The sequence below is a fragment of the Camelus ferus genome, chromosome 1 (genome assembly GCF_009834535.1).
Source record: "Camelus ferus isolate YT-003-E chromosome 1, BCGSAC_Cfer_1.0, whole genome shotgun sequence".
Lineage (NCBI taxonomy): Eukaryota > Metazoa > Chordata > Mammalia > Artiodactyla > Camelidae > Camelus > Camelus ferus.
Window position 1 is genome coordinate 29752564 of NC_045696.1, and position 25997 is coordinate 29778560.

General features: G+C 35.3%; 1 long non-coding RNA gene across 1 annotated transcript in view; it reads left to right on the plus strand.

Moving 5' to 3' along the window:
- Positions 1-1186: 1186 nt before the first annotated feature.
- LOC116663011 overlaps positions 1187-25997 on the plus strand; it is a 95744-nt gene continuing 70933 nt past the window's right edge. The window contains exons 1-2 of the long non-coding RNA XR_004319011.1: positions 1187-1505; positions 4005-4095. This is a non-coding gene — a long non-coding RNA (uncharacterized LOC116663011). The remainder of the gene's footprint in view (positions 1506-4004; positions 4096-25997) is intronic.

The window sequence follows — 25997 nt, forward strand, 5'->3', positions numbered from 1 at the left end:
AGAAAAATGCCAGAAAAAATTTAAAAGATTGGATAGCCTAGAGTTAAAATTGAAAACAAGGAATGGCCTCATTTGGCTGTATTATATTATAAGGTAATAGTGGAGAATGAAGTTAGAATGGTAAATGTCTAAAAAATTCTTCATCCTGTGGGTAACTTAGGAGTCATCAAATATTGGTAAGTAGGGAAGTACTATGTAAGATCTTTTCTTTCTCTTTTAGCCACTATACTTTAATAAGACTGTGGTGATTTTTAAATAGCACCTTCAATGCTTAGAAATGCATGCACAGAAACTACAAACCAGAGACAAAAACAAAAAAATCATATCTCAGCCTTCTTATTTCTTACCACTCTGGGCAGCAAGTGGATTGTTTATTGAAATTCTCATTTAGCCCTCGAAGGGAGTATTCAGAGAAACAGCTGCGTGTGGTGATGGCTATGGACTTCACATTTCAGTGTATCTGAGTTTCTATTAACATTAAATTTACTATCTTAAAAAATAAAGCAGGCCTACGTAACAATTTTGTAATAGAAAATCATATAAATCGTATTAAAAAGTATTTTTTCTTAATGCATAACAAAAATGCTAAATTTCTATTATTGGCTACTTCTTGCCATAAAATTATGTCAGAAAAAATGTTATTTTGTCATTTCCAATCATCTAGAGGGAAAGGTGCAAGGTACTGGGGAGTGGGGTATACCTCAGTGGTAGAGCATATGCTTAGCATGTATGAGGTCCTGGGTTCAATCCCCAGTACCTCCATTTAAGAAAAAAAAGATGGAAAGGTACATTTTTGAAACAATGTCATTATTAAATAACTTAATTTTTCAAGTGATGCTGGATGTCTTCTTCATTTGGTTCTGGGAGATATAAATGCACTCATATGTTAACAATCCAATTACATGTTAAATATGTGTTTAACCTAAACTCTTGCTATAAACTGACAGAAATTCTGGCTAAGTTTTTAACTTTAAATTCTTATTACAAGTGGATCATTTCACTTTCCTGATAAAGATGTTTTTTCCTCAAGATGTACAAATATATTTTCAAATTTAAAGTAATGAACATCTATTATAAAATATTATGGAAGTTATAGAATATCTTCATTCTCCCTGTTATAGAATTATACACTCAAACTTTTTACCAAGTAACTTTTTATTATCTCCTACTAGGATAGGTGGAGTATATTTTCCCACCACACTGATGTTGGGCTTGGCCATGTGACCTGCTGTGGCTGATGGAATATGAGCAGCTATAACATGAGCTGTGGTTTTGAACGTACCAGTGTGGGTAAGCTTGAGCTCTTGGGCTTCTGCTGTCCACCATGAGAAGAATATGCCCCGAGTATTCTCTGGTCCCAGAGGGATGAAGACAGACGGAGCAGAGTTGAACTTAACTTTCTGGAGTCTAATCCAGCCTTACTGAGTTCTGGTGAGCCCAGCTGAGATCTGTGGATTTGCAGCCAAACCATACATTGATGAGTGAGAAGACAGTTGTTTGTTTTTGTAAGTCACTGAGATTTTGAAGTTGTGTGTTATCTAGTATAACTGTAGCTGCCATTGACTCATACATATATTATTTTATAATATTTTGATAGTTATGTTTCTCAAATAATGATAAGAAATAAATGGAATATTAAGACCATGAGGTTTATTATAATAAATTAAATATTAATTAAAATTCCAATATAAATATGTCTCAGTAATGGTAATAAGATTTTGGTAACTAAAAATATAGTCTTTTTTGGAAACCACTTTTAGTCTCATTAGGCCCTCATGAAAGCTCAAACTGAAAAGATTAGGCTACATAGTTTTTATATTGGAAAGCTGTAAATCATTTGAAAGTTCTATTCCTCAAACTAACATTTTATAGTTTCCCTTCTTATCTTAAAACATATTAAAATTTTCTTGTCTATTTAGATCATTCATCAGCTATACATTGTAATAATTTCTTTATAGTTTAGTTATTAGGAACCATGATGCTGGACATGAATTACCTTTGTTCTAATGGGGACTTGCTTAGAACAAGTGGCCAAAAGATGTAAATATACATAAAAGTTTTGTAACTTGAAGACTATGTACAAGTGTTGGCACAAAAAAGTTCCAGTGCCATATGAGGATATGCTTATGAATCATAGACTCAGTTGAATAAATTCCTCAACTTTAATGGATGGCCTATACTATTCAAATAAGCTCATCTAAAAAAATTAGAATGAATATATATATGAAAAAATATACATATATATAAAGTTGTGTAATTGTAGAGTGAATATTTCCATTTCAAATGTCAGAGACATCTTGTCAAAAGCCAAGAACTGTGAGTAAGTGGATGAAAATACTTGGCTTCATAAACAAGTTGGCCTATTTTATTTGCCCTACATTTTTAGAAAGGCAATTTCCTGTTGCAGCAATTGTTAAACAATTAAAATATTATTTCACAACAAAATGGGAAGAAATAGGGAATTAAGACTGTTTCTTTTTAATGAGACTAAAACCATTTTCTACATATTTGTCTATCAATGCATAATAGACCCATCAAATAGATGCTTTTTATGCAACTCTAATTTCTCAGTTTCAGGAAGAAAACAATTTTTGGTGGGGGGAAGAAAATATTTTTGAAAATAATATGTTCTTAGTGAGAGATTTTTCTTTAATAAAATTTTCACATTATAGTTGAGGTGTGATGTAGAACTGATTTAATAAAGGCTATATTTAGTTAGTTGGTTAATTCTTGGATGGAAAAAGAAATCATTATAGCTAGACATTTCTCTTTTTTAAGCATTTTTTTTTGATTTTGAATATCATAGTTACTTTTTTTCCAGGATCATAATAAGCTGCCTTTATCCATCCTTCAACGAAGCACAGATATTTATTTAATTTTGTAATTAGTTACACATATTTTTAAAAAGTAAAACTTTCACCACCTAAAACAACGTAATTAGGAACAAGAAAGATAAACTCAACTAATGAACATAGAGTTGGAAATAGAATTCCAAAAAATTAAATGAACTCTTGCTTTGCATGTCAGTGGAAGTCTTTTGTTATTTTCTGGCAGGTATCTGGATAGACAGAAGCTTTCCCATGTATTGAAGGAACTGTGCAAAGCCCAATTAGTTCTTCAGCTTTACCAACGTCTGTTCTTTCCTGAGAAGTAATTCCGAACAATCCCTAAGCAAGCAGAAAGTTATTCACGTTATAAAATGTTTAGGAATACTTTAGCTTAGTTTTATTTTGGGCCTTTAAAGACAGACAGAGAATGTCACAAACACCAGTTTTAGACAAAGTATACAGTACACTAGGCCCGATGTTTCACCCACAATAAAAAGATCAACAGCCAAGGTAACGGAGAGGAACTGTATACAGAAAAGAGGAAGACAGAAGAGAAATAAAATATTAGAAGTGTATGAACGTGTGTACATTTTAGATTGCATGTAAATGTAACATTTAATTTATACAGTATATACCTGTTTGTGTTGTATTGTTTCAAGTATAATAGTCATCTCCTCAGCTATGGTGTAAACTCCTTGAAATAGACTTTGTGTTTTATAGTCCCTCTGTGTTTCTTAACACAGAGCTGAGCCTAATGCTAAGGACCCCAATAAATAATTATTGATAAATTCATGAAGATCATAATTCAAAATTTGATGGGACACTGTGATGTTAGAATGTTCATTGCAAACAACATAGCCATTAGGGATTCAAACTGAGGTGACATGCACAGCTTTTGGTCACCTCAACATTGTTTATTTCTAATTTTAAGATTGCATTCACTGCTATTGATTGAAATTTCTAAGACAATTTTCACTGAGTTTAAAAAATGTTTCTTGCTCATTTGAATGTGTACATCTGTGTACTTCTCTTTGTTGTCTTCTCTTCCTTTGGTTTTGTGCAAAAAGAAAAGACACATTACATGCTCTTAACTGCTTTGCTTTCACCCACACATCAAAATCCGATAAAGTGAGAAAGACTACCTTTTTTAACAATTCTTTTATCTTTACTCTCCAGCTAAAGTTTGAGAAGAAAGAACTATTGAAATTCAATAAAGAATTATGAGAATCCCAGACTTCACTCCTCCTGATGCCACATAGGGAGAGAGGTAAGTCCAAGAAAGTCATAATGGCATATAGTTTTCATTACTACATGACGTTTCGAAGTTAGGGGAGGAAGGCGATACTAAGGGTATATCCTCTTTCAAATCCAGATCTTGCCATAAACTTTCAAACAATAATATGGTTATGGAAGAACTATGCTGTCTCTATGGACCCCAGTGTATTTATAGGAAAATTCCTAGAAAACCATTGATTTTCAATTCTGTGTATTTAAGTGGCTTACCTTTGTTTTAGACATAGGTAATTGAGTCAGCTTATGTCAGATTACTTCCATGGAGTTGAGTAGGTGTTAGAACCCATCTCACTTCACTTGGGGCCTGTGGTGGGAGCTGTAATGCCCTTTTGAGACAAAGAAGGTGACTTAAGCTATGCTTTCTAAGTTGTGAATTATTTTTATACAATCTTGTGATACAGAGTATAATCTTTAAAAAGAGAGTAATGATCTTCACTAAACAAAATTATCTGGGAGGGTTACTGGAGAAGGGTATCTGGCGATTGTGTTGTTGATTATATATGATTCTAATTCAGGGGTTATTGCTTTGAGAAAATTACTGCTAACTGTCCCTGGACAAAGATCTTCTGTGTCACTAATCATTAAAGCTACCATGATTTGAGTACCTAATAAGTGGCATATTAACTAACATTCTTGTTTATATGTGAATTTCGCGTGGCTTATTTTTTGGCTCATTGGACATAGGTCAGTGAAAAGTGAGCATAGTTAGCACTAGGGAGCTTTCCACACTTCATGTCTTTAAGCTCAATGAATCACTCTAACATCCCAACTGGCATTGCACTATTTATACCGTCTAATCGGGAATATAATTTCACAACATCGAGTTTGCAGCACAACCATAGCATTGCAATTTAGCACACATTTTGTTAATGTGCTTTGTATCCTGTTAAAGTCTCATCTTTGCAGCCTAGTGCCATATGTTACTGGTCTGGAGTAAACCTCCTAGGCAAGAGGAAATAAAAAGGAGTAAAATTACAGTGTGACATGTGCTATTGGTTACTTACCAACAAACAGTCCTTTCTTCTTCTTTCCTAATCAAACCTTAATTTTGTTCAAGTTTGGGAAAAATGTGCTCAGGGAAGATGAGCCCCACTTCCAGCCAAGGGTAGAAAACATGAAGGATATAGGTCCCAATTTTGTTACCTTTTCACCAGAGATTCTTTTGGAATTTGTATGTAATTCAGCTCTGGCCAATAGGACCTGAAAGAAAGTCTGTTGCAAGGCTTCTGTGAAAGATTTCTTCCTGATAAGAGAAATATGCTTGAGGAGAGAACACCTCAGTCCCCTTCCCTTGCCAGCCTTTGGATGTTGTTATGAGAATTTAACACATAGGGTTTTGCTGCTGCCTAGAGGCTAGGGATAGAGAGATTGATGACATGCAGAGCACGGCAAAGACGAGGGTAAGAAAGAGCTTAGGTCCTTTAAGGCATTGTTAGGCTGCCAAGCCAATTCTTAGATCTACTTCTCTCTGGACTTCTTGCTGAATGTCATAGTAAGTGTCCTTATTGTTTAAGTCACATTTAGCAGGGTCTTCTGTTACTTACAGACAAAAGCATCCTCACTGATAAAAAAAAGTTAGTTAAAAGAATGCGGTTCATACCAGTGTGGTTGTTTCTCTCACAGGCAAAGGCAAGGCAAAGAAAAGAAAGGGCATTGCTGGTTTACTAATGAGCTTTTTGTAGAAATGGTAGTTTAGAGCTTGAAATGCATTTCCCCCATAGAGATGTTATAAATGGTGTCCAGGTTCCCAAAGTAAGTCCATAAAGCCTATTTAATCCAATAATGCCACAAAATCTGTACAGTCTAGTGGAATTGAATCACCTTGAAAAACAAGGTTTCCTTTGGGACAAAAATGAATTCAAAGGAAAAAAAGAATTTCAGAGATTCAGCTTGGCAAAACAGAAAGTCATCACCCCAATAGCAATAAAACTGAAGATGTTCCTCTTCTTAAGGACTGGGCAGTAGGAACAGTTATTAACCTATATCCCAAAAGGCAATGGTAATAACCTGTTGCCTGGGAGTCAGCCTGAGAAAAGTCAAAGGGTACACAGTGATACAGGATCAGGATAGAAGCTTGGAAGGGGGAAGATTAAATGTTTTCTTTCCCCTCTACCCCCTACTTTCAGGGGTTTACCTGCCTATTTCTATTTCTGTACCACTACCTACTGTTTCTAGTAAAACAGTTCTCTTCCTCTCTTTTTCCTGAAGCATCTGTAACTTGTGCCACATTGAGGAAGAACCCCCAGTGTTACGTAAATATCACTGCTTACCTAGTTTAGTTTATTCTGAACACCAATGCAATATTGGCCACTCCTTAAGGTATCTATATTTAAAAATAGCCATGAGGGGGTTATTAAACTTGGGATGAACTGGCAAGCTATTCTATTGATATTAAATTAATTTGTGCTTTGTTCTCACCAGTAAAGTTGGAAGATGTAAAATGTCTTGTTGCTAGCTACCCCCTAGTACTTGGGAAGGTTGCCAGATTTTGTGTTCTGAGTTCTGACCCCCTTGCTATGTGGAGTTTTTGACCACCTTTATGGGCAGAGCTCAGTTCTGAAGAGGTTAGGACCCCAAAGGCAGCTCCTATTCCCACTCTACTTTTTGTTGCTTTGTTTTCTCTTTAAGCCTAAACTTGTGCAGGGAAAAGGCAGACAAAATGGGAAGGAAAGAGACTTTCCAGGAGTTTTCTCAGAGGCTTCGGAGGTAAGTGAGGATATGAGAGGCTTTTGTTGAATGATAGAAATCTGAGAATGTCAGAGTGGGGAATAAATTAATTCTTGTGATAAGTAATAAGATTAGTAAAATGGTTGCAGTTGAACCTTGGACAACATGGGAGCTAGGGGTGCTGACCCTCTGTGCAGTCAGAAATCTGAGTATAACTTATAATTGGCCCTCCCTATCCAGGATTCATATCAGTGGTTCACATCTAAGAATTCAACCAGTGACCCATCACATAATATTATACTATTTACTATTGAAAAATATCCTTATATAAGTGGACCCACGCTGTTCAAACATGTGTTGTTCAATGGTCAACTATAATGAAACTATATACAGCTGACCACATATAAATTACACATAGAGGTTATGTATCTGATGTGTCTTTGAGGACCTCTCTGATTTTCCCAATTAATCACTGAGTCTTTGTGAATATGTACATGAGTTCTGGTATACCTCACTGAAGGTCTCCTTTACACATAACCCAATATCATGTGGGTTCCTTATAAACACCACTCCTTTGAGGATGAACACCATTTCTTTGAACACCACACTAGAGATTTTTTAATGGATGATAACCACAGGAAGTAAGAGGTGGGCATCAGGTAAATGGTTCCTCTTTTGCTATTTTAATATTCTTTTTCTTCACTTAGACCTTCACTTCTATCCCCTGTTACTGAGTTCATTCAGGCTGTTATAACCAAAATACCATAGACTGAATGGCTTATAAACAATAGAAATTTATTTCTCACAATTATGGAGGCTAGAAGTGAAGTGTGAGATCAGGGTGCCAGGACTGGTGGTCGAGTTTGGGTAAGAGCCCTCTTCTGGGTTGCAGACTGCCAGCTTCTCCTCCTCGTGTCTTGTCTTGGACCAGAGGAAGCAAGCTTCCTCATGACTCTTTTAAGGACACTAACCCTATTCATTAGGGCTCCACCCTCATGACCTCACTTAATCCTAATTACCCTCCAAAGGCCCACCTCCTCATACCATCGCATTAGAGGGTAGAGTTTTAACATACAATTTTGGAGGGACACAAACATTCAACATATAACACCTTGTAATCCCAGGAATTATGTGTCCTCTGCCATAAAGAAAGAGACATGAGTTAGTTCAATAGACTTTAGAGAACTGATAAAAAAAAAAAAAGAGCTTTATATTACAGCTTACAGAATTATGCTTTATGCAAAAAGCTCAGGAAATACATTCTCATCAAGCTACATGAGAACAGACTAGGTTGGAGGAAGTTCCCTAATGAGGCTTCTCCAGGATTCCAGTTTCCTCTCAGGAAACGTATTTGGATTTCCTGCTGGGATCAAGGGTCATCTGCCTGTCCAAAGTGGAGCCTGCAAGACCAGGGAAGCACTCATTGCGGGTTACCGAGTATAATAGTGTAATAGATTTCTATTGCTATGTAACAAATTGCTTCAGACTTAGTTGCTTAAAACAACACATATTTCTCCTTTCACAGTTTCTGTGGGTTGGGAGTCTGGGTAAGATTTAATGGGTCCTCTGTTTCATAAGTTTGCATTCAAGGTGTCCACCTGAATTCTCATTTGGGGAAGAATCCACTTTGAAGTTCATTTACCCTGTTGGCAGAATTCATTTTCTTATAGCTATATGACTGAGGCAGGCTTTGCTGGCTGTCATCTAGAGGCCATCCTCAGGTCCCAGAGGGTGTTTGTAGTCCCTAGAGGCCACTTCTAGATCCTTGCCACATAGACTTCCTCAACATGGCTGCTTACTTCATCAAGCCAGCAAGGAGACTTCCTCTCTTCAGTCTAAACCAGAATCTTGTGTAATATAATCATGGGAGTGACATCCTATCACCTTTGCCATATTCTGTTGGTTAGAATATGATACACGTATTCTAATATATACACTCAAGAAGGGGAGGTTACATAAAGACATGGACACAAGGAGACATCAGGAGGTAGAAACTACTTGTGGTCATATTAGGGTCTGTCCCCCACACCAAGTTTCTTAAACCTTAACCACCCCCTAAAACCCTGAAATAATTACCTCATATGACTGTGAAAATTCTCTTTAGCATTTCTCCTTGATCTGGGTTCTAGATTCAATTTCTTACTCTGTCATTAGCATCATCTTGCACCATGATATTTCAACAATAAAATTCTAAGCAGTCTGTACACAAATATAAACTAGGCCAGTAAGACATTGGTCTTTCAAGGCCTTGATATGGCCCACAAGTCAGTGCTGCTTCTGAAAGCCAAATGGAAAGAGGAAATACCAGAAGGGTCCAATCAGTTCACTGTATAATTACTACCATAGAGTTACTATTGAACGTTCTTTGTTCTCCAGTGAAGGTGCATGAGATGGTTCAGATCTTTATGCAAACTATGCTGGTGCTCCATATTTGAGCCCTAAGCTTTCTGGAGTCATAGACCAGGATAATTATAGCCTTCCCTCCTTAAGGAATCCCACTGTGCCCAGGTCAACCATCCAGTCTCCTTCTTCCTCCCAGCAAATTCCCCTTAAGACCTCTGGGATGCCAGCAGAGTTTAGTCATGGCTCCCTCTCTCCACTGCACAGGTTTCCTTAATTTCCAGTCTCAGGGGAAAGTGGTTGAGATTTTGCTTCCTTCATTCACCAAGGGTTCCTTATGTAAATTGGTGCACCCACTTCTGAGATGCTGATTACCAAGAATTAGGTGCAGCTCTGCTAAGTCTAACAGAAGATTTGCTTAGTGAGGAATGACTTTATGCCTTACATTTGCATAACTGCACAGAGTAGAGAAGAATGGCTTTAAGATGACTTTTTTACCCCTGCCTAAACAGAGAAGCAGCTGGTACTCTGCTCTGTAAAACAAATGAAAGCTCTGCCTCACCAGGCATTCCAGGCACCCCATTACACTGGTATTTTATTGTACACATCTTCAAAGCGGTCTTTAAGTACTGAGTCTTTATCAGTTGAATACGATGGAAGGTTTTAGTCTTCTCTGTTATGCTCTGCCAAATGCTGACTGGAATTGTGTGATTCTACAGTACTCTTCATTCCATCCCGGGAAATCTTTGTCTGCTTTCTTTATGCATGTTGTGACTATAGGAGTAGTGTTTTAAGGTCTCTTTTTTGGTAAAAGCCTAGACTAAAAACAACTGCCCCACTGGGGAGATACAGAGGCCATGGCATTTCCTATGTAGCATGTTAAACCGTTAAACTTTTCAGGTGTTACTGTTTAACTTTTTCACATAGTCCCAATATCTCATTTGTGTTACTCAAGCACATGGGACTTTTGCAATTTTTCTAGAGCCTTTAACAGCTAATAAGTACAAGAAAGTTAAGAAGTGGAAGTTAGGTAGAAATTTTTTCCTGCTTTGCTGTTTACTTATGCCTACTTTGCTTCCTACTTTGCTTTCTACTTATGCCTCTCCTTGAAAACCCATGGAGAAACAAATTTTAGAACTATTTTTCTCTATTTGAATCTATCTATGGAACATATGACCGTTAATGATAATTTTTGAATACTGAAGTTAGATGAGTTTATATTTCAGAACAAATCTTGACTAATACCTTCTTGGGCATTTTATTACAGCAGAGGAAAAGATCTAGTATCTTGAGGTGAAGGAAAAAAAGGATAGAAAAGTGGGACATGTCTGAGTTTGAGATACTATCTTTTCCCTGATAAGAACAGTGCATTAGAACTTAGGGACTAGGATGTGTCAAATGGACACAGTTCTTAATTGTGTCTTCCTTGCAAATGTTAACTCCCCTATTGTTGGGTGAACTTGGACATAAGTAACAGGAAGTGTTAGCTGAGAGAAGCAAAAAAGGAAATCAAGAGAAAAATTCCAAAGCCACAATAGAGAGGAAAGGAAGGGATGAAATTTCCTGAAGGCACTGCTCTTCACAGATGACATAGCTATTTATATATAAGGCATACACACACATACACATGCTCATACATACCCATCTGAGACTGCCTAGGTATTATTTTGGCTGACACAGCTAATGCAACTCAAAGTGATCAGGGTTTTTAGTTACAGATGACAGAACTTTAGCTAATGAAAGCAGAAAGTGATTTATTAAAAGATAATGGTAGCTCCTAAATCACTGGGAGGGCTGAAAAAAGAGACTCAATGCTGAATATTATGACAACATCCAAAACCATATCAAGTACCCAGACAGCTGCTGCCTCTTCTGTGATCAGAAATATGCTGAATCAGGGAGCTGCTCTTATAAGTACTTGCTCCAGAATAGCCACATCTGTCAGAAACCATATTAGTAATATGGCAGATCAGTGATATGGATCTTATATTGCCTATTTTTCCATGTGACTAAGTTCTAAATTAGGAACTTATGCCAGTATGCCTGGATGGGTAAAACTAAATCCTATCTTGAAGCTTAGTCACAAAGGAATCTGGGAAATATTTTTTTATTCTCTTAGCATCTGCATGCTAAAAAATGGAAAAAGTGTTGCTCAAGACCCTGCTGTATTCTGCCACTCTACTAAACTTAGTAGAGTATCAAAGAATCCTTATTCAGAATGAAGAACAAATGACAACATTTAAGTAAAAAGACAACAACAAAACAAAACAAAACAAAGCAAGCTCCAAAGTGACCTCTCAGTATTCACATGCTTGTATACACCACTCCCATCTTTAATCATGCCTGGTCAGTAAGATCAATAGGATAAGATGTGTGACATCTGAGGCTATGTCATAAAGGCATTTCAGTTTCTGCCTTGATCTCCTGGACTGCTTGCTCTGGGAGAAAACCAACCTCCACGTTGTAAAACATACAAACAGTTCCTTGGAGATATCCATCCGGAGAGGAACCAGCTTGCAGACATAAACTTGCTGGTCACATAAGTGAGCCATCATGGAGGTGGATCAGCAGTCTCACGCAGGCCTTTGGAGAACTGTGGCCCCAGCTGGCATTTGACTGCAACTTCAAGATCCTGAGGCAGAACATCCAACCCAGCCTTTTCGGAAGTCCTAACTGAAATAGTGAGAGAAATACAAAATTTTGAGATGATCTGTTACCTAGTTACGGAAAAGTAATATAAGTCTCTTACATAGTGAGGTCAGGAAAGCCTCTCTAAAGAGATAATATTTGATATGACCTAAATGAAAAGTAACTAGTTATTCAATACTTAGGAAGTTAAGTGTTCCAGGCAGAACAAGTAGCAGGTAATGGCCCTGAGGTGGGGAAGAACTTTGCTTTCCAAGGGACAGGGGAAGATGAGGGTATGCAGAGCATAATGTGTGGGATTGGGGGAGGATGAAATGGGAAGAGGTAAGTAGAAGCCAGGTTCTTTAAAAATACAGGTCATAGTGAGAAATTTGGATTTTTATTTCTTTTTTTCCTTTTCTTTTTTTAAATTGAAGTATAGTTGATTTGCAATATTGTGTTAGTTTCAGGTGTACAGCAAAGTGATTCAGTGATACACACATACGTATATTCTTTTTCATTATAGGTTATTACAAGCTATTGAATATAGTTCCCTGTGCTATACAGTAGGTCCTTGTTGTTTATCTATTTTATACATAGTAGTGTGTATATATTAATCCCAATCTCCTTATTTATCCCTCCCCCTGCCCTTTTCCCTATGGTAACGATAAGTTTCTTTTCTATGCCTGTGAGTCTGTTTCTGTTTTGTAAATAAGTTCATTTGTATCATTTTTTAGATTCCATGTATAAGCAATATCATACATTTGTATTTCTCTGACTTACTTCACTTAGTATAAAAATCTAGGTCCATCCATGTTGCTGCAAATGACATTATTTCACCTTTTTATGGCTGAGTAGTATTCCAGTGTGTGTGTGTGTGTGTGTGTGTGTGTGTGTGTGTGTGTGTGTGTGTATTTTATTTATCTAATCATCTAGCAATGATTGTTTCCATGTCTTGGCTATTGTAAATAGTGCTGCTATGAACACTGAGGTGCAAGTATCTTTTTGGATTATAGTTTTCTCCCGATATATGCCCAGGAGTGAGATTGTGGATCACATGGTAACTTCTCTATTTTAAGTTTTTTAAGGAACCTCTCTACTGTTCTCCATACTGGCTGCACCAAACTGCATTCCCACCAACAGTGTAAGAGGGTTCTTTATTCTCCACACCTTCTCCAGCATTTATTATTTATAGACTTTTTGATGGTGGCCATTATGACTGATGTGAGGTGATAGCTCACAATAATTTTGATTTGCATTTCTCTAATAATTAGCAATATTGAGCATCTTTTCATGTACCTATTGCCATCTTGATGTCTTCTTTGGAGAAATATCTATTTAGATCTTCTGCCCATTTTTAATTGGGTTGTTTGTTTTTTTGATGTTGAGCTGTATAAGCTGTGGGTTTTTTCTAAGTGCAATAGGGGTTATTAAAAAGTATTAATCATGTTAGTGATGCGAGGTAAGAATGGGAGGTAAAGGAGTTGAGACTTCCTAATATACTCAATCAAGAAGTTTTGCTGTGAGAGAAGAGCAGATTTAGACTCAAGTGAGTTTTTTTTCTTTCTTAAAATGGGTGCAATTAAGGCCTGTTTGCATGCTGATGGAAATGGTTTTAGAGTGAGGGAGAACTTAAAGGTGCAGGAGATCAAAAGGATAATTGCAGGACAGTTGCCTTTAAATAGACAAAGGGATGAATTGGGATGACGACACCGGAGGCGGTTCCTCAGTAGGAGCATAGAGAAGAGGCCAAATATACGGCACACTGGCAGACTGGTGAATCTGTTAAAATGAGATGTCAGATTTTGTCAGATTGCATCTATTTTCTCAATAAAATATTTGGTTTCATTATGAGTTTAAAGTGGGGACGTAGGAGGTTTGAAGAAAGATGAAATAGATATTTGTATTTCATGTCTGAATAAATGGAACTCAGCTGGAATATCTGTTTCTTTCCACTTTCAGGGAAAACAACAACAAAAACAAGTAAGAGTAAAACGAGTTGATTTATTTAGCCCAAAAAGCCTGGCTGGTGGCAGTGGGGGATAAAAGGGAAAGAAGGAAATGAACGGAAAGAGAAGCTGATCTTACTTTATTCCCCTTAGACGACTTCTAGAATTTTAGATTTAAAGGGAAGCTTGGATGACTATATTTAGACAAAGACACACTCGGCAGTTTTCCTTTGTCTTTTCTATTCTTTCTTGTTTGGTTTTTCTAGGTATTTATATGTATAAAATGAATTAATACTTTCTGTTTTGTCACTAGTGGGACCAACATGTTCATAACTAAAAACCTGGGGGACTTTCAATCTGACAGTAAGCACCAGTGATTATCTGGTGGGATTTATTCATTCATCAAAATCAACTAAGTCGCTACTTTGTTCCCTGTAGTGTTCTAGGTCTAGGTGAGAGGAAACAACAGTGCGTGAATGGGACAGACAAGCTCTCAGTGCCCCTGGATCCTTTTTCTGCCATGTAGATGATCCAGATACTACCACACACTCTGGCCTTCATCTACCATGTAAATAATCAGGCATGCTTTCAATCTTTTAGCTACGTAAAACATTTCTGCTATAACAGGTGCCCCTAAAGACAGTGTAGTTCAATATTCAAATGTCATCTTTGAGCCTAACAAGTTTTGAATTCCCTTAAACTCTCTTTGCTTTGTTTTCTCAACTGTGCAATGGGAACAATGATAGAACATATCTCATTCATTTCTTGAGATATTTAAATGTACATTTACCCATAAAATGCTTAGTGCAGAATCTAGCCTAGAGTAAGTTTGTATAAGTGGATCTTATTAATTGATGTGAATGTATCTTCTTCATATAAATTGAAAGACTCAGGCTTCTCAAACATATTTTAATATTAGTTTAAACCAGACATAATTTAGAAACTGAATGATTTGATATAAACTCTTCCCTTCTCACACAATTACATAAGGACTTCGAAAGCAGATGTTTGTGTGTGGTGTGTGTATTTGCACATATCACTGCTTCTGTGGAAATTATATGTTCATTAGAGGAATCAGACACTGGTTATGACATTACTTTTATTCTTATGAAGTTTATTTTCATATTACAATTATAGAACTCTATTTTACAACTTAATACTAAAATTTGAGTTAGTGCTAGAACTAAAAATGTCAAGTCAAACAACCCCCACATCAACCACTGATTAATTTAATGTATCTATTGTTCTTCGAAAGCAGCTAGCATGACCATCAGAAGGTCTCCCCATTAACACCATCCTTCCAAGTGTAATAAATGCTTCAATCATATTTATGCATTTACAGTCCCCACCCATGATAAACAAGTATAAGTTTTTTCCATTTAAGCTTGTACAGATCAATTATTTAGCTTTTTGCAAGTTTCTTTTCAACATAATTACCTTGAGGAAGAAAGATGAGCTTATAAAAGCTTCTAAGGAATTTATGCAAAAAAGCTCACCAATGCCCCAAGTTGCTTTTCATTTTTAGAGGGCTTATTTTTCCTCCATATTTAAAGACTGCATTATGTAGTCATTCATTCTGTAAATTAAACCTTTTGATTTCTAGTAGCATTATGTAAAGCTAGCTTACTGTACCTATTTGCAAATATTTTGTATTAGTGAATGCTTTCTTTCTCTTTGCCCACATTGTCAAAATGTGTCACAACGTACAAAGAACATCTTAAATGTTACCAAAATAGGAAGTTCTGTGTAAGCTGTGATAAGCACAATATATGGTATAGTCACTCCAGGCACCCAAATTGATGTTGGAACCATGAGATGAAAAAAAAAAAAAAAAAAAAAAGAAAGCACTCTGAAAAAGCTAAAAGCACAAAGGACAATATATGAATATAGTGGAAAAGTCACCTAGGGCCACCTACTCACTGAAGCACAACTACTGAACATGAAGGAAGTTTGATGAAACTAAGCTTTGGAGAATTTTTCCCAATCCCACCCTTTTCTAGCTCCCAAGGTAACTATTAGTGCTTCAGATTCCCTCAGGCCCTTTAAGGTGGGCAAGAGATTTGATGGAACAGATGTTTAGTAACAGAACAGGGGAAGTGGGGCAAAGCTGAGTTGCTTACATATTCCAGACTATTTTGTCACTATATTTTGAACTATAACTGATATATTAACCCTTCCTCCTGTGTTCCCTTCAATCTATTAATTATATGTAAATAATTGTATTTTTATGAGACAACACAAAATCCCAGTGATAGGGCAGAACCTGAGGAGAAGAGATGGAATTTACATAGCTAAAATGTTTCTGTATCTCCTTATCTAGTCTTTAATCACCATCTTTAGTAAATAAAAAATTTAAATTTAAAAAAGGGACTTGAAAAGTCCCTTAATGCTATTTGTGCATAGGGATGGAGGTCTGCAAGGAGCCAAGGGATCAGGGAGGAAAAGAAAAAGGATGCTGAGTGTGGAAAGGAAAAGAATGTTATTTCCTCTAAGAATTTAAGAGGAAAACTTAGGATTTGGGTTGTGCTGTCCTGTTATCCATTCTAAAGCATTGTCTGTTTGAAGGCGCATTGGTGGAGTCAGTATCCTCTCAAATATATACAACTTGTACAGAAAATATCCATATGAAAATGCTTAAGAAGCATTATCAGACAGCTATTGTTAAAATTAAAAAGTAATTCTAGCTAAATAACTATTTACCATAATATTTTATGTGTAAGTATTATAAAATAACTATTAAGAGAAAAAACCAGAGAGACTTGGACTATTTCTTCATGAAAGTGAGGAACAATCTAATGTTCAATATTGATTTGTGTGTGTGTGTGTGTGTGTGAGTGTTTTCCTCTGGGTGATTTGTTCGTTTGCTCTACAGTATTTACATTTTTGCAGTTCTCAACCCCTCTCCTCCTGACTATCACAACTTCTTTAACTCTCAGAGACACTGATGTGGTCCTCTTTTAAGAAGAGTGTGAGAGGAAATATTTAAGTTCAGAATATGAGATTTACATTACACTAGGGAAAAGTGTGATAATAAGAGATATAAATTCATAAATTACTGATAGTTTTAGGATCCTCAGAATTTTTTTCTTCTTTTACAGACTGTATATGTGTGATTTCAGTATAGTTTAACAATTATTGTACATATTTAATCTAATTGTCTTTAAAAAGTTGTCTTTTTTTCTATGGAGGTAAAAAAACAAAACAAAACAATGTTGGGATGATAATAGATGCCAGGTATAGGAGTTACTTGAGTTCCACAAATGAGCCTAGGGGCCTTTATATTAAAATACTTGTTTAATACTGACTGAAGGGAGGTGCACAAATAAATTCTCCCCAAAAAAGGCTGCTTTCAATAAATTCTATACAATTGACAAATAGAATGCAAATGAAAGAGAAGATTTTAGAGTCTGGGCACAGCTAACAGAGATTTTGATCCCCATAGGCCTGGGTATGGCCTTGCAAGGCCTCCAGTGGCCAGAGCAATATCGCCAATTGCCCCTGACCAGTCTTCTTTGGTCTTGAGCAGTATCTGTCTGTTTACCTTGCAGTGCAGTGTACAGCACAAATATTACCATTTTAAGATAGGAAAACATCGCCCTAAGGAGCTATGACTTTCTAGGTCTGCGAATTGCTTTGCATTTCTTTCTGTAAAAGAATAGTCTTTGATTGTACTCTTTGTCATTTCTATGCCTATGTCTGTCTCTATATTTATTTTTATCTAAATTTATGTATTCTACAAATATTCTTTGAGAACATACAAAGTGCCATGTAGAGTACAAAATAATCAAAATCTGATTTTGATTAATGTTATGCAGACAAGCAAACTATAAAGTGAAAACATAATTTGCAACAAATAATGAGTAGAAACTTTGATTTATACAATATTTCTATTTGTTACGAAGTGAATCTTTTGATTCTTTTTTTTCAGAAATGCATCTCTTCTTTCTTTCTTGCATTGTCATCTAGATAAGTTTAATTTCCTTGCTCTTCTTTTTTGAAATGTGAAAATTTATTCCTTGTTCATGTCTATGAAACTGGAGAACAGGAACTGGATTATCTGTTACTCTTAATATTATTGATTTAAGAGATAGATCCTCATCTTGTTATTTCCAAGGAAAAAGCCAAAATACCCTGGTATTTCTGTTTGTGAAGATTTAAAAGCAATGGAGCCAGCTATTTCCCTTGAATGCTGTTATAAATGACAAAGGAGCTAACTGCTTAATTCCAGGGGTCTGTTATTATTTGTAAACTGGTTCTTAAATAAGGATACTTACAGATGCCTCTTGCTCCAGATGGTACCATTTAACTGCTTGTGTTACTCATGAGTGGTTTTCTGCTTTAGCTTTAAACAAATACTTAACACAGCAATTCTGTTATCAAGAATTCTCTCTTAAAATTGGAACAGAATCCTAAAGTGCTGCATGAAGTGGCTGTACAAGCAGTTTTCTTCAGCACAGGGCATATGGGTTAAAAGTAAATGGAGCATGAAGGTACTGGTGGGGATAAAAAGGAACTGTAGCCAAGTGGAAAGAGAAAAGGTCTCTGGACTCAGCCTGAAGATCTGAGTGTAAATCCTTGCTCTGCTACTTATTAGCTTGGTGACCTTGATCGGTCTCAAAAGGTAGATATGAGGGCATCCCTTTCACAGGATTTGTTTGAGAACTAAATAAAACACGTGGTATTTTATAACATTGTATCTGATAAGTCTTAATAGATATTACCAGAAAAAATAAAAGGCCCTTGGTTGATTCATCCATTTGAGAAATGTTAAGTTAAACCAGGCAACAGGTTTCTTTCTTTCCTTTTTTCTTTCTTTCTTCCTTCCTTCCTTCCTTCTTCCTTTCTTCCTTCCTTCCTTCCTTCCTTTCTTTCTTTCTTTCTTTCTTTCTTTCTTTCTTTCTTTCTTTCTTTCTTTCTTTCTTTCTTTCTTTCTTTCTTTCTTTCTTTCTTTCTTTCTTTCTTTCTTTCTTTCTTTCTTTCTTTTAGGAAACAGGTTTCTTCATTGAAAGACTTCTCAGTCTTCAAGATGCTAATGTTTTGTGACTCCAAGGAAACATATGTGTCATCATGTTTCCTAAATTCATTTTATTCCCAGCCAGCACTCTTGTTGGAAAGATATCCCGTGGAACACACTTTGGGAAATGTTACTCTATAAAGTGCTTTTTAAGTGTAAGCTGTTAAAAATTTAGATCTTAACAGTAGACAGTAATCTGGGACCTGTACTTTACTAATTTGTGTTCTGAAAATCTTTCCTGATTCTCAAAATTAATCCATTGTAATAACATTTAAAAATAAATTACTCAGAAATTATCATACTTAGTACAGCAGATTTTTAAAAATAAACAAACAAAAGCAAAACAAATTAAAAAATATATTTGTGTCCCCGAGTTCAGAGACCACTAGCTATACTTCTCAGCTTTATATTTAAAACGTAACCAGATATCATTTTGCCTCCTCTGGAATTTTTTCTCTAGAGTTTTATTAGTACAGCTTAAACTGAATCTCCATGAAAATTTTAATGCTATTTTTTCATTCCTTTTAGTACTACCTTAAAAATATAAGAGTATTAGAGTAACAGCTTAAGGTTGGATACATCTTAATTGAAATCCTAAAGGCCACCAACTTGCTGTGATGGCTACAATTTGCATATCCCTCCAGCCTCAGTTCTCTCGTTTATAAAGTGGGTCTACTAATACCTACCTTTCAGAATATTTGGGAAGCACAAAGAAGGAAATTGTTTCTTAGACGAGACATTCTGGAGTTTTGATGGAAATACCCTGTTCAGAGCAAGTCTCTGTTTTTCTTGTATTGTACGACAGGTTACTCAGATCTGTTAAAATTTCCCGTATATCTCCAACTGTTTGCTGTATTCAGAAGTTCTTTAACTTTCTGGTCAATACTATGCATTTATTCTAATTTTCTAATTGCTGATTCTTTTTCTCCAATAAGACTTTGAAGGGGTGAGAGAGAGAGATAAAGTCCATTCTGTGCTGGTCACCCATGGTGAAATGGAAAACCTTAAAATGATTTATCAGTCTTTTTATTATCACCTTTTATTTCCTTTGAGTCTGAACATGGCCCCAGTATGAACTTTTCTTCTCACTCTCCTTTTTTAACAAATTTGATTATAGCCACCAAGAATCTTATTTCTCGGTTTTTGACTTTATTTAATTCCTGAAAAAGAAATTTCTCTTCAGAGCTGAATATGCATCATTCATTCAGTCATCAAATATTTGTTAAGTACCTCTTAGATATCGAGTGATGAAGAAATACAGACACTGCCTTGCTAGTGTAGAGCTACACTCACTCCTCTGCAAACACAGAGCAGATTTTCTTTAGTTTTTCCCTTGAGAAGAGTAAATCTGTCTTTACCTTTCTGGCTACTTAACCTATTGGCATAACACATGTTTAATTTTTGTTTAAAGAATTGCTTACTTTTTGTGGGATAAAAATCTTCACTCTAACTTGGCAATCAAAAAGAATATTTAAGATTAAATATTGTTTCAAATACAACTGAAAATTAAACTGATGTTTTAATTTCACTGTCAATACCATGTATGTTCTAGAGACATTCTAATAAAATTGTTGCCATTATGTAAGATATAACTCATGGCTTTTAATGCAAGTTGCTATCTTTAAATTACATTATCTGAGTTTATTTTTTATGATCTTCCAAGACATGCAGTTAAAATGCATTTTGTGTATATTGAAGAAAGAACTTCCTGCTATTAAAATAGGATGAGTTTCTGAGATTGTTCATGGCATCCCTTCTCTGCTGAGTTTATGGAACAATCTGTGTTCTCATATGTCTTTGGAAATTTAAATGTGGTTTTCCTTGAAGGCCAGAGACTAGACAAAGTAGCCTCCTTAAGGTCCCTTTCAATCTTATGACCTGTAGGTAACTCAGCCTAACCATCTCCAGTAAGTGAAGTGTTTGTAAAAATGCCAAAATGCACATGAAACCACACTGTGCATATGCAAATGAGTATATGGGAGAAAAAAGGCTTGTCATCCTGGAGGTCTGTGCCTCTCAAACTGAGGCATGCATAACCCCAGGGGAACAGAGTGTTACACCAGGGTATATGCGAAGCTGTAGGATGTGCATGGTCCGTCTTTCTGCCATGTCAACAATCCTAAAAATATTTGAGAAAAACATTTAAAATTTTTATTTTATTTTTATTATAATAAATATGGATATATAATAGAGTACAAACCACACATTTTTGCACTGATTAAAAAAGTAAGACATGAGTTTTCAAAATGATCTTGGACTACCTTGGATTATTCCTGCAGTGCCTCCTCAGGGGTACTCATTCACTCTCCTGTGCTATACTCTGGTAGTAGTGGTTGCAGGGCTCTTCTGTAGGTGAAGAATGTATGGCCAAAAACACTGCTTTCATTACCCATATCACTATCACAGCTTGAGTAACAGGTTGTTTTTTTTTTAATGCTAGTGGTTAATTTATCCAGAGACAAAAAAAAAAAAAAAATTATTTTGAGACTAGCAGACTAGAGCTTGATCTTTTTTAAAGCTGTTAAAAAAAGAGATATAAACTAGCCTCATGATGATATCTATATCTACATCTCTGTAAATATTGGTTATTTATTTTGACATATTAAAACGTTAATGTCGGATTGAAAGTTAAATGTCAAAATGCATCAAGCATGCAATGTTGTCCTTGGAACCTTGTATGTTATGCTATCTGTGGTTGGTTAGCAGCCTAACACCCAGAGCTCCTCTTCACTCTGATTGTACCCGGATTCTTTTTTTTTTTTTTTTTTTTTTTGTGAATCTCTAGATTATCATCTCAAGCCTTTCAAAGCTGAATCTCTAAATGGTACTAAAATACTCTGGAAATCCTGAAGAAGTTTGAAATAAAATACATGCATATTCAAATTATTCAAATAACAGCTTTATTTTTAGTTAATTTTCATTTATGGATGCCTCTCAATTTTCTGTCAAAACCTAGATAGACAGAGCTGTGAATTCCTGCATATTTTCCCCATTTCTGGCATCTATTTTAGAGATCTCTGCAAATAGAGAAATCTGTATATATGGCTTTCCCTTGTTAACTTCGCTCCTCACCCCCCACCTCCGCTTACATGCTTAACATTTAAGTCCAGAGCTGGAGCAAGGGACAGACTCTGGGGGGAGAATGGGCACATGACTTTTCTTGCTTCTCCTATTTCTCTTTTCCTTTCTCTTTAGAAGACCACTGGGAAAAATGTTTATTCTCCTTCTACCTTTCCTTTTATTTTTGTGGGGAACATCAGACTGATGGGATCTAAGACAGTCCTGGATATTTCTAACCTTTCACCAATAATAAAGACATTGAGAAGTACACTGTCCTGCCCAGTTCATTTTTAAGCAGTCTTGCAACCATGGGGTTCAGTAAGAACAACTTTATGAATGAATTTGGCATATTTTATTTGAAATCATGAATCAAGAACCTATGCAAATATCTGATAAAATAACCACTTAAATCTTAGAGTGGGAAGGCATCATTTTCTAATCAGAGCAGTTCTGGATGGCTTCTACAAAACTGCTAAGGTCATTCAGCCTCTTCTTGGACATTTTCAATAAAAAGTGTCTCTTTAGATAGTTTCAGTGTGTACTCATTGTCCAAAAAAACTAATCACATTGGCAAATTTTATAGTTAAAAAGTCTGGTTTTAAAATTGACCCTAAACTTGACATTTTATATTTTGCATCTATTGATCCTGGTGATGACTTCTGGAATAAAATACTAAATTCTTGTTCTTCTCCATGGTGTTTCCTCAGATATTTAAAGGAATTGTATCTTTCATTAATCTAGTGGTTTGCCAGAGCTGGCTTATACCAGGTCATGAGAGCTAATTTTAGGATTTTCAGGAAGATTGCAAGCTGGTTTTTAAACTAGCCATTACTAAAAATTAAATTTATAAACTTGAAGTTAAAGAAATTATATCAAAAAATAATAAATACAGCTTATCACTTCTCAATTATTTTACTATTTTCTATGATTGAGGTTATTTATACCTATAGCTGCGTGATAGAAATACTATATGTATATGTAATACTGCATATCTCTTCCCAGCCCTGCAATCAGTAATACCAAAGTGGTAGCTTGAAATTGTCCATGGGGGGAGTACTTATACTATTAAAATGAACAAATGCTAAAAATTAGAGATTTTTCCTTTTTTTTCCTGGAGAGCTTTTTACCAAACATTTACACCACACCATTGTCTCATCTCTAATTTAGTATAAAAATTTATGCAGTTCCTATCATCTTACAACCTCTCAGAAGTCATTTACATACAGTTTTATGAGCATCTCTACTCTCTTACTTGCCTTCCTCCAAGAATCCCGTTCATTTTTATTAGTACCCAAAACCTAACACAAATGCCCAGTAGAATAATTCCTACTATTTATTAGGACATTATTATTTTTTACATGGCCTAAAAAGCATAGTTTTTATTGTTTATAAATAGCATTCAGGAATTTTCTGTAGAAAAAAATGTCAAAATTATAAGTTCTCCTGTCTACAACATAAGATTTTTGTGGGTCTCCTACAATATAAATAAAAATTACCATAAAAACATAATGTATTACAAAAATATAAACAATTACTAGGCTTTACTAATAAGATTGTGTAGATAATAGAAAGTAATATTTCCACTATATGATTCAATAATTAGAACAAATGTCAAATATTCTTCTTAGTCTTAGTGCCTCATAAATTAGGGTAAGCTCTCAGAAGGGAGCCCAGAAAGATAAGGAGTCTGGTTTTGATATTGTTATTCTATCACAGGCTTAGCTTTCTAACTACGTTTTGGTTAAACTAATACTAATTTATTTTGCATTCTCAGGTGATTAAAATTTTTATAGATTATCTCATAATTAGATAATACACACATTGATAACTGAGAGTGAGTTCAATAAGCTAACTTTCTATCAATTTAAAAATTGAGAGATTATAAATAAAACATTCTTAAAATTAGGTTAGTTTTCATCTTTATATTTTGAAGATAGTCTTCCGTATTTTCAGGGAAAAAAGAAAACCCCAATCTTTTATAAATATGGAAACCCAAACCTTTTGTAGTAGAATAAAACACATGAAAACTTATTCTTTAAAGTGTCATCATATTTAATAATTACAACCAAATGTAAATTTGGCTGTAACAAAAGGGATTGTGTGATGTGCAACAACCTAGAGTGATATATTACAGAAAAATAGAGACATGGAACCAGGGGCAGAAGTGAAATGAAGAAGGCAGGGCAAAAAGTATTGGGAGTTAAGGGATGAGGCCACAAAGATAGATTAGGCTGAGAGTGGTAAAGATGTCAAAATGTTATCAAAGATTAGAGAACATACTCTTTCTGCAGCAGGAGTCACTGAAGATGTTTTAAAAAACTTAGGAATCTGAAATAACTGTATTTTATAAGATAACATGTGCAGTGTTGAGATCTGTATTAGAGAAGAGAAAAACTGAAGACAACATGGTCAGTAATGAGTACTTTATAATGCAATAGCCAGATCAAATTGTGTAGAAGTTTGAAGGAGTGACAATGAGAACCGTTCATATTTGGCAAACTACATAAAAATGGTAGGTAAAACCATAAAACATAAACAAGCATACAAACAAATAAAATCACTTAGAGTGTAAGTATAGTGAAAATATGCCTTGGTCAGAATCTTAGGATGAACAGGAGAAAATTCAAGAAGTGAGTCTACAATGCCAAATGTCAAGAGTGAGAAGCCAAGTAACATATTTTTTTGAGTAATATTCTGCATAAGTGTATTCATTAATATGCCATATCATTTTAATTAATATTTTGAGTTGATAATTTAAACTTAGTTTTAAAAACTCATATACAGTTGACCCTTGTACAATGCTAGAGTTAGGGGCACCAAAACTTCTGCAGTCAAAAACCCAAGTGTAATTTATAGTTGGCCTTCACGTCCACAGTTCTATCAATACAGGTTGGTCTGTATCTGCAGTTTCTCACCCAGGGATTCAACCAACTGTGGATTGTGTAGTACTGTAGTATTTACTATTGAATCAAATCTGCATGTAAATGGACCTGCACAGCTCAAACTCATGTTGTTCAAGGGTCAACTGTATTCTTACGACAAGTAGAAAGACTATAAATAGAAGGTAACTATAAAATAGAAAACTACTACTACCAAATGAGAGAATATTATATATCACTGAAAATTGACATTTATATAATCATACACTACATTTTGGGAAATACAGGGCTAGGAAAAGCCATTCTATATATATAGTGAAGACTTAAAGGAGTTGAGTTTTGGGGAAGAGAATTATATTGAGGAGACAACTGATGGATTGTGAACAAATTGGCTATACTGGCTTGTCCTCTAACTGTGGAATTGAGAATGGAGGATGTAACTTTGAGTGACAAGAACTGAGTGCTTCCTGATGCTTCAGTTGGGATTTGGATATTTTCATCAGCACTTCTGAGAGATGGCAACTTCTTCCTTTCAAACATGTTGCAGAATTTTGTATTCCAAATAATTATATCTCTAACATAATTTTCCACTGCCACTGGAAGATTTGTCTTCTTGAAAATGTTTCTCAGAATGAGAAATGAAAGTGTGTTCCAACAGAAAACTAAACAAATAAATCTATAAGTAAAGCAATAGTTCTAGATTTGACATAACTGTATTGAAAGACATTGGTTTTCTTTGTTTAGTGTTAGAGGATGCAATTAGAGTAAAAGAAATATTTTGCAAATCACCTTTTCTCTCTTTTTAAATCCAAGTTGCTTTCTGTGGAGAAATAACCTCTCTTTTTATGGCTGCTTGTACAGTTGAAGGAAGAAGGGATCTTTCATGGCAAAAGGATATGCTGGAATGTACATGTCCTTCCAAATGTTAAAAACTTGTTTAGATTTGCAAAGAAATTGTCTTCATACAATGAAAATCTCTCAGGAAGTCCAACTGCTTATTTATTTGTTCTTTCAAGCGAAACAAATCATCATTAAAAAGGTTCAGCTTCCAATTAAGACCTTTTCGAAGCTTAGAGGGACTTCCTCACAAAAGTTCAAATCCCTTAGAAAATGGCTCATTGCTGCCTCAGAGAAAGAGAAAAATAGCTACTGATGAGATTCAAATCATTCTCTATCTTTTCTTTCATTAATTTTAAACATAATCCATAGGCCATTATGCTCTGGAAATCAAAAGAATTATTCCTTATTGTAGCCCACCATTTTTCATCATTATACACACACAATGTCCAATTTCACCCCACTCATTCAAAATGGCGCTTAAAGCAGGCAGAAAAGATTAACT